The sequence below is a fragment of the Pongo abelii genome, chromosome 21 (assembly GCF_028885655.2).
Source record: "Pongo abelii isolate AG06213 chromosome 21, NHGRI_mPonAbe1-v2.0_pri, whole genome shotgun sequence".
NCBI classification, from domain to species: domain Eukaryota; kingdom Metazoa; phylum Chordata; class Mammalia; order Primates; family Hominidae; genus Pongo; species Pongo abelii.
This window is the reverse complement of record NC_072006.2, coordinates 38520425-38533255: the sequence shown is the minus strand read 5'-3', so window position 1 is coordinate 38533255 and position 12831 is coordinate 38520425. Positions and strand designations below refer to the sequence as shown.

The following is a 12831-nucleotide window of genomic DNA, read 5'->3' as shown; positions in this document are numbered from 1 at the left end:
CCAGGCTGGAGTGCAGTGGCGTGATCTCGGCTCACCACAAGCTCCGCCTCCCAGGTTCACGCCATTCTCCTGCCTCAGCCTCCCAAGTAGCTGGGACTACAGGCGCCCGCCACCACGCCCGGCTAATTTTTTGTGCTTTTAGTAGAGATGGGGTTTCACCTTGTTAGCCAGGATGGTCTCGATCTCCCGACCTCGTGATCCGCCCGCCTTGGCCTCCCATAGTGCTGGGATTACAGGCGTGAGCCATCGCGCCCAGCCTCAGCTTTCTTACTAACAATTCACCTGCTCAACTTCATTCACTCCCTATTCTCTTACTGCTTAACTTTATGTTCTACTTTTTTTTCTTATCCAGTAGTCTTCCTTCTCTCCTGACCTTTTAAAGTGATCTGTCTTGTCCTCATGTTTTCCTTCACAATGCTACTGTCAACTTCTCTCACCTTGTGGATCTAGATAACATTTCTTTTCTTTTTTGTTTTTTGAGACAGACTCTCACTCTGTTGCCCAGGCTGGAGTATAGTGGCACAATCTTGGCTCATTGCAGTGTCCACCTCCTGGGTTCAAATGATTCTCCTGCCTCAGCCACCCAAGTAACTGGGACTACAGGCACATGACATCACACCCTGCTAATTTTTGTATTCTTAGTAGAGATGGAGTTTCACCATGTTGACCAGACTGGTCTCAAACTCCTGACCTCAAGTGATCTGCCCGCCTTGGCCTCCCAAAGTGCTGGGATTACAAGAATGAGCCACCGTGCCTGGCCAAGATAACATTTTAAGTCATTAATTCATTTCCTTTTCTAAAGATTTAATAGGTATTATTTTATTTGATCCACACAACAAAGCCAGGGATGGAGACAGGAATCAATACTTACCTATTTTACAGATGTATAAACTGAGGTCTGGCAAGATTAAATAACTCACCGAAAGTCACACACCTTGTCAGTGGCAAAATCAAATCGGAACCCAGATCTTTTCTTTCCAAGTCCTCTATTCTTTCTGCACTGAACCATGTTGTCTTTTTTTTTTTTCCGAGACAGGGTCTCACTCTGTCACCCAGGCTGGAGTGCAGTGGCGTGATCATGGCTCACTGCAGCCTCAACCTCCTGGCTCAAGTGACCCTCCCATGTCACCCTCCCAAGCAGCTAGGATTACAGGTACACGCCACCACACCAGCTAATTTTTTTTTATTTTGTGTGGAGTCAGGGTCTCGCCATGTTGTCCAGGCTGGTCTCAAACTCTTGGGTTCAAGTGATCCTCCCACCTTGGCCCCGCGAAGTGCTGGAATTACAGGCATGAGCCACTGCACCTGGCCATGTTGTCTTCTTTTTCATTACCCACCTCTTAATCTTACACATGCACAAGTCTAGATAGTATACAGAGATAAATGTGTATAAAACAACACAAATAGAAAAAGTATGCATATGTATAAGGGATCTACAAAAACAGAAAAGTCAGAAAACCCAAATTAAGAGCACCGTGTGGCTCACAGGCTAATCCCTGCAGAGGCAGCTTTGGGTTTCAGAACCAAGTGAAGCTGCCTATATGTTCAACCAACTCATGCAGCTAGCATCAACACTGCTCTCTCCTCACAGCAGGTATAAGACCAGAGCTTGGCCTCTGCATCACTCTTGCCCCCAATTTCTCTCACAGGATGTCACCATACCTGAAGTTCTCACAGTTTGAGTTACTTCCTTGGGTTAAGGCGTTGTCTCCACAAGGCCACTGTGAAATGCATGGTACCTGAGAAAGGAAGGAGAGTCCATTAACACATTACTTCTATAGTTTTTTGTTTGTTTGTTTGTTTTTGAGACGGAGTCTTACTCTGTTGCCGGGCTGGAGTGCAGTGGCACGATATTGGCTCACTCCAACCTCCGCCTCCTGGGTTCAAGCGATTCTCCTGCCTCAGCCTCCTGAGTAGCTGGGACTACACTACGGGCGTGCGCCCCCACGCCTGGCTAACTTTTGTATTTTTAGTAGAGACGGGGTTTCACCATATTGGTCAGGCTGGTCTTGAACTCCTGACCTCGTGATCCGCCCACCTCAGCCTCCCAAAGTGCTGGGATTACAGGCGTGAGCCACCGCACCCAGCTGACTTCTATAGTTAAACACATCAGATCTGCAATGACCTTGGGACTCTAAAAGCACAAAGTCTCTTTTAAAAATTTCATGGGATAGACAATTTTTAATGGAGCAGACAGGACAAAAGAAAGAACTGGGGGAAAATGATTCATACATAGTATGGGAAGATATCAATCTGAGTATGATGGCTATCTGGCAAAATGAGGATGGCCATATAAATATACCAGCCTATAAGGGTCACCATAATGATAGTCCCTGCAACTTGGAGACTTCTAGGGACAGGAAAAGAAAACGCACACCAAGGATCTGGATATAGTCAGTTCTGAAAAGAAGCAAAAAAGCTGAGCTGGCAGCAGTTTTTCAAGGACAGTACACTGCTAGACTGGAGGAGGATAGAGGCAGGAACAGCTTCTGGTTAACTGCTTCTAGTTGTGAGGATAGTTTCCAACTTAACGTTTTTAGCTGAAAGCCAACCTCCCAACCAGAGAATGCTGCAATTCAATTCTGTGAACCCCCTAACTAATTTATATTGACTCAAAGCCAGTATCATTTACAGCCATAAAAGTCAACATGCCTTTACTGAGTGCTTATTATGAGCCCAGAATTTGGCTAAGTACTATAAATACAAAAAAAAAACACCTTACATACTTTTGTCTTAATTCTTATAAAGGAAACCAATGTCCAAAACCCAAAACAGAGACTTAGGCAACAAGAAAGAAAGTGGCAAAACAACAAAACAGATGACTATTTCCTATCAGTAATAACACGAATTTCTTTTTTTTTTTTTCTTTTGAGACAGAGTCTCATTCTTGTTGCCAGGCTGGAGTGCAGTGGCACAATCTCAGCTCACTGCAACCTCTGCCTCCCAGGTTCAAGTGGTTCTCCTGCCTCAGCCTCCCAAGTAGCTGGTACTACAGGCGCACGCCACCACACCCAGTTAATTTTTTGTATTTTAGTAGAGATGGGGTTTCACCACGTTGGCCAGGATGGTCTCGATCTCCTGACCTTGTGATCTGCCCACTTTAGCTTCCCAAAATGCTGGGATTACAGGCGTGAGCCACCGCGCCCGGCCCTAACACAAATTTCTTAAGACAGAATGAATACAACAAAACTCACTTCTAGGCCAAAATTCCTTGTTAAACTCTTGCCTAAACAGTCAAGAGGCATAGGCTAAAAATCTCCCTTTTCTTTTTCTAGTCTAATACCAGAAGCTCTTCAGTAGTGCACACTGATCTCAGTAAACCAGAGAATACCAGTCCCAGAGTTGCAAAACCTAGTTCTAGTTCTTACTCTTAACTAGTTTCAAGTAAATTATTTAACCTTTAAAACAAACAAACAACAACAAAACAGAAAACTAAGAGATTGGAGTAATCTAAGAACAGCATATATCTGGTACATATCGACTACCTACTAGATAACTGTCCACAGGAGACATCACTGATCAACCCTAATACAATTTCTCAGAGCCCCTACAACCAGAATCCTTCCAAACACAGTGCTTCTGGCAGCTTCCAATTAGAGCTGGCCAATAAACCAAAATATATTTGCCATTATGGACTAGATAATCTCGGTAATTTCTACCAACTCTAAAACTCAATGAGCAAGTTTCTATAGGCTGAGAGAAAAACACTTCCAACAAGCCTAGATCAATACTTCTGAGAGACATAAATTTCAGTCCAAACTCCAAGTTCTAAATTAGCCAGGCTTGGTGGCATGCACCTGTAATTCCAGCTACTTGGGAGGCAGCTACTTGGGAGGCTGAGGCACATGAATCGCTTGAACCCGGGAGGTGGAGGTTGCAGTGAGCTGAGATCACATCACTGCACTCCAGCCTGCATGGCTGAGCAAGACTCCATCTCAAAAATAGTAACAATAACAAACTTCAAGTTCTCTTCCAAATTACACCTGACATAGTTCTTTCTAATTTCTCAAAGATGCTAATGAACAATTCACTCTCATACTATACATAACATATATAACCTGGCAATATTATTCAGACTTGCTAATGAGTTCTTTTGACAGAAAAGGAGCCCTTTACCCAGACTAGCTCTAAAAAAAAATCCTCATCTAAAAATATGGCAACAATATTGCACTAGTAAAAAGCTAAATCCAATCCTTTGATCGTCCCCACAACCTCTCTCCAAGGTCAGGCTTTGTCACTTCTCAACTAGACTTCTGCAATAGCTACTCCTTCATCCTTTTGCTCATCACCAGAGCAATCTTTCTTTTTTTGTTTTTTGATGCCTATCTTTGTCCTGCAGTACACAGCAATTTTCCTAAAACACATATGTACTCACATCATTTCCGTGTCGAAAAATCTGTATCTATTTCTTTTTTTTTTTCTTCCTTTTGGTAAAGACGGGATATCACCATGTTGCCCAGGCTGGTCTCGAACTCCTGAGCTCAAGCGATTCACCCGCCTCAGCCTCCCAAACTGCTGAGATTACAGGTGTGAGGCACTGAGCCCAGTCCTGTATCTATTTCTACCAACATAAAATTCCAAATTTTTAGCATTATACTTAAAATTTTTTAGCCAGAGCACAATAGCTTACACCTGTAATCCCAACACTTTAGGAGGCCAAGGTGGGAAGACCACTTGAACACAGGAGTTCAAGATCAGACTGGGCAACGTAAAGAGAACCTGTCTCTACCAAAATATTTTAAAAATTAGCCAGGCATGCTAATGCATGCCTGTTGTCCCAGCTACTCAGGGAGGCTGGGGTGGGAAGATCACTTGAGCTCTGGAGGTCCTGTCACTGCACTCCATCCTGCGTGACTGGGTCAGACCCAGTCTCAACAACAACAAAAAAATCACTTTTCATATACTTGCTTCCTTTAACCTTTCTGACCTTGTGTTTCAAAATGCTCTCCTTCCCCATTCCACTCCATACTCCCTGAACCCTTTTTGTTTCATAATCCTCTGAATTTACACACAGCATTAAGGCATTCACTCAGCCTACCCTGTCCTCTTTCCCCGCCCTTTTCACATTCCTACTCTTCATCTAAGACCCAATGTGGGTTCAGGGGCAAATCTTGCCTCTTCTAACCAATCCTCCAACCAGCCACACACACAGAATTGGCCACTTCCTCTTTCGTCTCAAAGCTTTTTGACCTTTCCTTGGTAAGTCTACAGTACCATTTGCCCTCAGTGGTTCCCAAGACCATCAGAATTACCTAAGGCATGTGTTAAAAATAAATTGGTTGGAGCCAACCCAGACCTACTAAATCCATCTCAGAAGGTGAGACCCTGCAATTTCTAAGCTCTCCTAATTATTCTAATGGTCAAATTTGGGGACAACTGGTTTGTCTGTCTCTCCCAATAGGTGAAAAGATGTATTTTTTAGGGCCAGGAGTGGCGGCTCATGCCTGTAAACTCAGCACTTTGGGAGGCCAAGGCAGGTGGATCACGAGGTCAGGAGTTCGAGACCAGCCTAGCCAATATGGCGAAAACCCATCTCTACTAAAAAATACAAAAAAATTACCGGGGGTGGTGGCACACACCTGTAGTCCCAACTACTAGGGAGGCTGAGGCAGGAGAACTGCTGGAACCCAGGAAGCAGAGGTTACAGTAAGCCGAGATCACACCACTGCACCCCAGCCTGGGTGACAAAGTAAGATTCCGTCTCAAACAAAAAAAGATGTATTTTTTTTTTAAAAGAATGTAGAAATGTTTGATTCTAGAATACACTGAAGAAGTAGTCTGTGCTCATTTTTTTAATTTCATATCATATCCTTGGTGACTTGACCTGTATGCTGAATATAATGGAATTCCTTTTGGACTCACAAAACTTACATTCACGGTTCAAAGAAGCAGTAGAATTTCCACCTTCATTTCTAAATTTTTTTTTTATTTTTTGAGACAGGGTCTCACTCTGTCACCCAGGCTGGAATGCAGTGGCACGGTAACAGCTCACCGCAGCCTCGACCCCCCGGACTCCTGTGATTCCCCCACCTCAGCCTCCTGAGTATCTGGGACCACAGGCACCCGCCACCACACCCAGCTAATCTTTGTATTTTTTGTAGAGATGGGGTTTCACTATGTTGCCCAGGCTGATCTCCAATTCCTGGGCTCAAGTAATCCGCCCGCCTCGGCCTCCCAAATTGCTGGGATTACAGGCGTGAGTCACCACGCCCATCCCATTGCTTCTTTTTTGTTTGTTTGAGACGGAGTCTCGCTCTGTCGCCCAGGCTGGAGTGCAGCGGCGAGATCTCAGCTCACTGCAGCCTCCACCTCCCGGGTTCAAATGATTCTCCTGCCTCAGCCTCCCTAGTAGCTGGGACTATAGGCGCGCGCCACCACGCCCAGAAATTTTTTTTTTTTTTTGTATTTTTAGTAGAGACGGGGGTTTCACCATGTTGGCCAGGATGGTCTCGAACTCCTGACCTCGTGATCCGCCCGCCTCGGCCTCCCAAAGTGCTGGGATTACAGTCGTGAGCCACACACAGCACCCGGCCCATTTCTTAATCTTAAAAATAAATCGTAGCTTAAATAAACCTGTAACTACACACAGCAAGCTCTCACCAGATCTGCCATGAGAACTTCACCTCAACTGATAAACCATTCCTTAGCCGATTTTGAGAATGGAAATACACTGCCTTTACATATTTCCTGAAGATCGAATTACATTAGGAAAAGATGCAGGAGAACCCACGTGGGTGGCTGGCTCCAGGGTCTTACTAATTTTCAAGGCAAAAATCCCACACTTCCCCATCCCCCACTCCACACCAAGTATACTGCAGCTGTGGAAGAATGGCAGAAAATGTAATAAGATTATACGAATACAACCAAGAAAACAAGGTTGCGTTGTTATTGGGGATAATGAATTCCTGGCCCTTTACAAGTTCACCTGGTTACATATCCAACTAACTTTAGGCCCAGCGTCTACTTCGGGCGCACAAATCCTGCGATTCTCTTTTAAGTCGCGGAAGGGAACTGTCTTGGAAAACTTGAGTTCTCCACTTAAAAGTCATGTCATCATGTTTCGACCCTTAGAATACGTTCAACCGCTACTTTTTTCTTCTCTCTGCTAAAGAAAAGGGCACTCTCCGGAGAAAGGCAGTGACAGCTCCACGTCTGCAAAAGTCGGTGCCGCCACGACGGTGGTGGACGTCGGGGAGGGCGCCGGGGCCGGGACCACCACGCCGGGGGGACAATGGAAGGAGGAGGGGAGTGGGAGAGAGAAGGGGAGGCAGCCGCTGTGTTGGGCCCTTCTAGCGACTGGGGGCTCGGAAAAGTCTCGAGAAGGCCAGCTGGGTGGCGGGGGACCCGGCCGCCGCCCCTCACAGGGCCACGTCGCCCGCGCCGGCCCCGGCCGCCGGGCCCCGCGCGTAGGCCGAACCGCTGGAGAGTGGCCCCAGGCGGGGCTGAGGGGCGAGGGGCCGGACGGTACCCACGCCCGTCGTGGCCCAGCCCTTTCACAACTTGAAGCCCGCGAGGCGAAGGCCTCCGGGAGCCTGTGCCAGACATTGATCCCTCCGAACGTTCAGACAACCCACTCCCACCGCCCGGCCCGGGCCAGTAGCCCGAGCTCCCCGCGCCCCCGACAGACACCGGCTCTGGGAAAAGGAGCAGCCGCGGCTCTGGGGTCCCGACCCGCGCGTCCCACTCCTCTACCCTAGTTCTCCCCGAACATTCTTATCCGGATTCCCTCCCTCTCCCGAGAACTGCCCCGAGTTCGCCCACGGGTGTTTACCGGGACTCGGGGCGGCGGCGACTCCTCAGTCCCTAGACTAAGATGGCAGCCGGTCCCGAGCCCGGACCACAGCTACTAGAGCTAGTTAGCAGCTAAAGCGCAGGCGCCTGAGCGCGGGAGTGGTCTAGACTACAAGCCCCAGCAGGCCTTGTACTCCAGCCGTCCGGCTCGCCCCTGGCTTGAAGAGCTGGCTACGGTGGTAAATCAGTTAAATCCCAGTTTTCCTCACCTCCAGGTGAGATGGGCGCGAGCGGCTCCCAGCACCTCCAGGCTTTTTTTTTTTTTTTTTTTTTTTTTTTTTAACACCCCGCCCACCAGAGCCTATAAGGACTGTGATTCTTAAACTATGGTGTGCATCAGAATCACCTAGAGAGCTTATTAAAACTTACACTGCTGACCCCCACCCCCAGAGTTTCTGATCAGAAGATCTGGCATAGGAGGATAGGGTCTGATAATTTGCATGTCCAACAAGCTCTCTAGTGATACTGCTAGTGAGTGAAATCATAATTTGAGAACCACTGGGCTATACAGCTTAGTTTATAACTTAGTTGTTCTTTTTTCTTTTTCTTTTCCTTTTCTTTTTTTTTTTTTTCTTCTTTTTGAGATAAGGTCTCACCCTTCACCCAGGCTAGAGTGCAGTGGTGCAGTCATAGCTCACTACAGCCTCACACTCCTGGGCTCAAGCGAGCCTCCCACGTCGGCCTCCTGAGTAGCTGGGACAACAGGTGAGCACCACCACACCCGACTAATTTTTTTCTATTCTTTGTAGAGATGGGGATGGGGTGGGGTGCGGATGGGATGGGGCGGGGATAGGGCCACGGTCTCGCCATGTTGCCCAGGCTGGTCTCCACCTCCTGGGCTCAAGCGATACTCCCTCCTCGGGCCTCCCAATCGCTGAGATTACAGATGTGAGCCACTGCACCTGGCCTGGCTTAGCCTTTAACAATGTACATTAAAGGCCGTGGTTAAAAAGAAAATAAGAGAAAAAAAAATGTACACTTGAGAGTTACACTGACAGGATTCAAATCCTCCCTTTTCTACCTTTTAACTGGGTTCCCTTAGGGATGATGATAACAGCTTAGTGGAGACAACGTGGCCGGTATTCTAAGAGCTGATACCAAGCTCCCTTTATTCTCACAACAAACCTATTACGGAAATACCGTTATTATCCCCATTTTACAAATATATAAACTAAGTCACATACTTGATAAGAACCCAGGCAGCCTGGCATGAAAGTCCGTTCTCTTAACCTTCTTCATGGATTGCTTGTGAGAAATAATAGGCTATGCAAGCAGAGACTCAGAGGTATGACTAAGTGCTCAATATTTAGTGACCTTTGCTATTACTGTTTAGCCTGTTTCCTCCTAATGAAAATAGTATTTTGCCATCTGGAAAGTCACTTACATTTTTCAAAGTGCCTTTTTTTTTTGAGACAGAGTCTTGTCTGTCACCCAACCTGGAATGCAGCGGTGCAATCACAGCTCACTGCAGCCGACCTCCTGGGCTCAAGTGATCCTCCCACCTCAGCTTCCTGAGTAGGTGGGACTCCAGGCTCAAGCCACCACACCAGCTTAATTGTTTTTATTTTTGTAGAGATGTGGACTCCCCGTGTTGCCCAGGCTGTTCTCAAACTCCTAGGCTTGGCCAGGGTCAGTGGCTTACACCTGTAATCCCAGCAGTTAGGGAGGCCAAGGCAGGCAAATCACTTGAGGTCAGGAGTTCGAGACCAGTCTGGCCAACATGGTGAAACCCCTTCTCTTTTTTTTTTTTTTTTTTTTTTTGAGACAGAGTATTGCTCTGTCGCCCAGGCTGGAGTGCAGTGGCGCAATCTTGGCTCACTGCAACCTCTGCCCGCCTCCTGGGTTCAAGTGATTCTCCTGTCTCAGCCTCCTAAGTGGCTGGGACTACAGGCGCATGCCACCATGCCCGGCTAATTTTTGTATTTTTAGTAGAGTTGGGTGAGCCACCACGCCTAGCTTTGTGAAACCCCTTCCGTACTAAAAACACAAAAGTTAGCCACGTGTGGTGGCGGGTGCCTGTAATCCCAGCTACTTGGGAGGCTGAAGCAGGATAATTGATTGAACCCAGGAGGGGGAGGTTGCAGTGACCCAAGATCACGCCATTGCACTCCAGCCTGGGCGACTCAGTGAGACTCTGTCTCAAAAAACAAACAACAAAAGAAACATCAAGGCTGGGCGCAGTGGCTCACGCCTATAATCCCAGCACTTCGGGAGGCTGAGGTGGTGGATCACCTGAGGTCAGGAGTTTGAGACCAGCCTGGCCAACATGGTGAAATCTTGTCTCTACTAAAAATGCAAAAATTAATTGGGCATGGTTTGGGAGGCCGAGGCGGATGGATCAACTGAGGTCAGGAGTTCGAGACCAGCCTGGCTAACATGGTGAAACCCCGTCTCTACTAAAAATACAAAAATGAGCCAGGAGTGATGGCAGGCACCTGTAGTCCCAGCTACTCGGGAGGCTGAGGCAGGATAATTGTTTGAACCCAGAAGGCGGATGTTGCAGTGAGCGAGATCATGCCACTACATTCCAGCCTGGGCAACAGAGTAAGACTCCGTCTCAAAAAAAGAATGAAGAATGCCTAACCTCCTGGGAATGCAGCCCAGTAGATCTCAGCCTTATTTTGCCCAGCTCCTATTCAAGATGGAGTTGCTCTGGTTCAAAAGCCTCTGACAGCACACAGGCTTTCTCACTTTGTGAAAATTAATTAAGCCATATACTTATGATTTCTGCATTTTTCTCTATTCATATTATACATCAATAAAAGTTTACTTAAAACAAATATATGTTTTATTTTATTTCATTTTTATTTATTTAGAGACAAGGTCTCTGTCACCTAGGCTGGAGTGCAATGGTGTGATCATAGCAGCCTCAAACTCCTGGGCTCAAGCAATCCTCCCGTCTCAGCCTCCAAATATATGTTTTTTTGTTTTGAGACAGAGTCTTGCTCTGTCGCCCAAACTGGAGTGCAGTGACGCGATCTTAGCTCCTGCCTCAGCCTCCCAAGTAGCTGGGATTACAGGTGCCTGCCACCATGCCCAGCTAATTTTTTTGTATTTTTAGTAGAGATAGGGTTTCACCATGTTGGCCAGGCTGGTCTTGAACTCCTGACCTCTGGTGATCCACTGGCCTCAGTCTCCTAAAGTGCTGGGATTACAAGCGTGAGCCACCACACCCGGTCCCAAATATATGTTTTAAATGGATATTAGCCAGGAGTAGTGTCTCATGCCTGTAATTCCAGCACTTTGGGAGGCTGAGGCAGGAGGATCCTTTGAGATAAGGAGCTCTAGACCACCCTGGACAACAAAGAGAGGCTCCATCTCTAATAATAGTAATATAAATAAATAAATGCATACTCATTTTGTTTCAAAAATGCATCTGCAGCTGGACGTGGTGGCTCACGCCTGTAATCTCAGCACTTTGGGAGGCCGAGGTGGGTGGATCACGAGGTCAGGAGATTGAGACCATCCTGGCTAATATGGTGAAACCCCGTCTCTACTAAAAAATACAAAAAATTAGCTGGGCGTGGTGGCAGGCGCCTGTAGTCCCAGCTACTCGGGAGGCTGAGGCAGGAGAATGGCGTGAACCTGGGAGGCGGACCTTGCAGTGAGCCGAGATCGCGCCACTGCACTCCAGCCTGGGTGACAGAGCGAGACTTCATCTCAAAAAAAAAAAAAAAAAAAAAGCATCTCTTTCTACTACATATCAATGATTCTAAAACTTTATAGTGCACCAGAATCGCCTGAAGGACTTGATAAAACTCAGATTGCTAGGTGTCACCCAAGAATTTCTGAGTCAGGAAGCTGTTAGGACCGAGAAATTGCATTTCTCTTTTTTTTTTTTTTTGAGATGGAGTTTCACTCTTGTTGCCCAGGCTGGAGTGCAATGGCGGGATCTTGGCTCACTGCAACCTCTGCCTCCGAGGTTCAAGCAATTCTCCTGCCTCGGCCTCCCGAGTAGCTGGGATTACAGGCGCCTGCCACCACGCCTAGCTAATTTTTTGTATTTTTAGTAAAGACAGGGTTTCACCATGTTGGCTAGGCTGGTCTCGAACTCCTGACCTCAGGTGATCCACCTGCCTTGGACTCCCAAAGTGCTGGGATTACAGGCGTGGGCCACCGCGCCGAGCTGAGAAATTGCATTTCTAACAAGTTCCAGGTAATGCTGATGCCCACCTAGCGTGACACTTTGAGAACCACTGGACTATGCTATCCTAACCTTCTTACTAATGCCAACAGGGTGGGTCAGCTCTCATCTGCAAGGCAGCATCTAACAGGAGTTAGTCATTTCGGCTTCAGCGGCATATGTATCAAGGATCTAGTCCTTATGTCAATAAATTGCTTGTGGGGTGGGGGGGGCAGGGGTTCTTAGGCAAAGTCACCTGAACCTCAGTATCCAAATCTCTAGATGAGTCTAACAGAACCTACCTCCTAGGATGTTGTAAAGATTCTAGAACATCCCGGGTTTGTAGTTGGTGATTGTCCAGGAAGAAGCCGAGTTTGTGAGGGCAGGGAATCCTAGCCTGGCCATTTCCTCATTCTCCCATGCTGTGTGGCTCTAGCTCCCAAGTTCCCTGATCCAGAACTCAGCCTGGTCTTGGCCTGGTCAGAATGCAGGATCAGTGGTTGATAAAACTGAGCCACCTTCACCTTCCTTCTGCCTATGACACCTGTGCCAATCCAGGACAGGACTAGTCCTGCTAGAGCAGAGGCCAGAAACCTGGAGGAGACTGTCACCAGCAAGGGAAGGAGGTTCCTAGGCCTCCTAGGAGAGGAGGAGGGCAGGAAGCAGGGATGCAGAGCTGGAAGGAGTTGGGAGAAAAACCCCAGCGGCCCACATGCCACCTGCCACTTACCAGATTTCCCTGCAGAACACTTAGTCATACTGCTGTCCCCCTCTTTCCTGGAGCCTCTTTGCTTTCACTTGCCAGAGGAAGGTTTGAAAAACTGTGTGTTAATGGAGAGAAGACACCATGGGACTTCTGAGGGCCTGAGATCTGGATCCAAAGAGACCACTTAAGTCTGGGTGTGATGGCTTATTAT

At 47.4% G+C, this 12831-nt stretch overlaps 1 protein-coding gene across 4 annotated transcripts in view; it reads right to left on the bottom strand.

Annotated features, from left to right (window-relative positions):
• The window catches only part of ITCH (itchy E3 ubiquitin protein ligase), a 156095-nt gene extending 148239 nt beyond the window's left edge, over window positions 1–7856 (bottom strand). For all 4 annotated transcript variants that reach the window (XM_063720616.1, XM_054542165.2, XM_024238866.3 and 1 more), the window contains exons 1-2: window positions 7772–7856; window positions 1663–1739 (exon numbers count right to left, since the gene is read on the bottom strand). The gene's annotated coding sequence lies outside the window, so the exon portion shown is untranslated. The remainder of the gene's footprint in view (window positions 1–1662; window positions 1740–7771) is intronic.
• Window positions 7857–12831: the final 4975 nt, after the last annotated feature.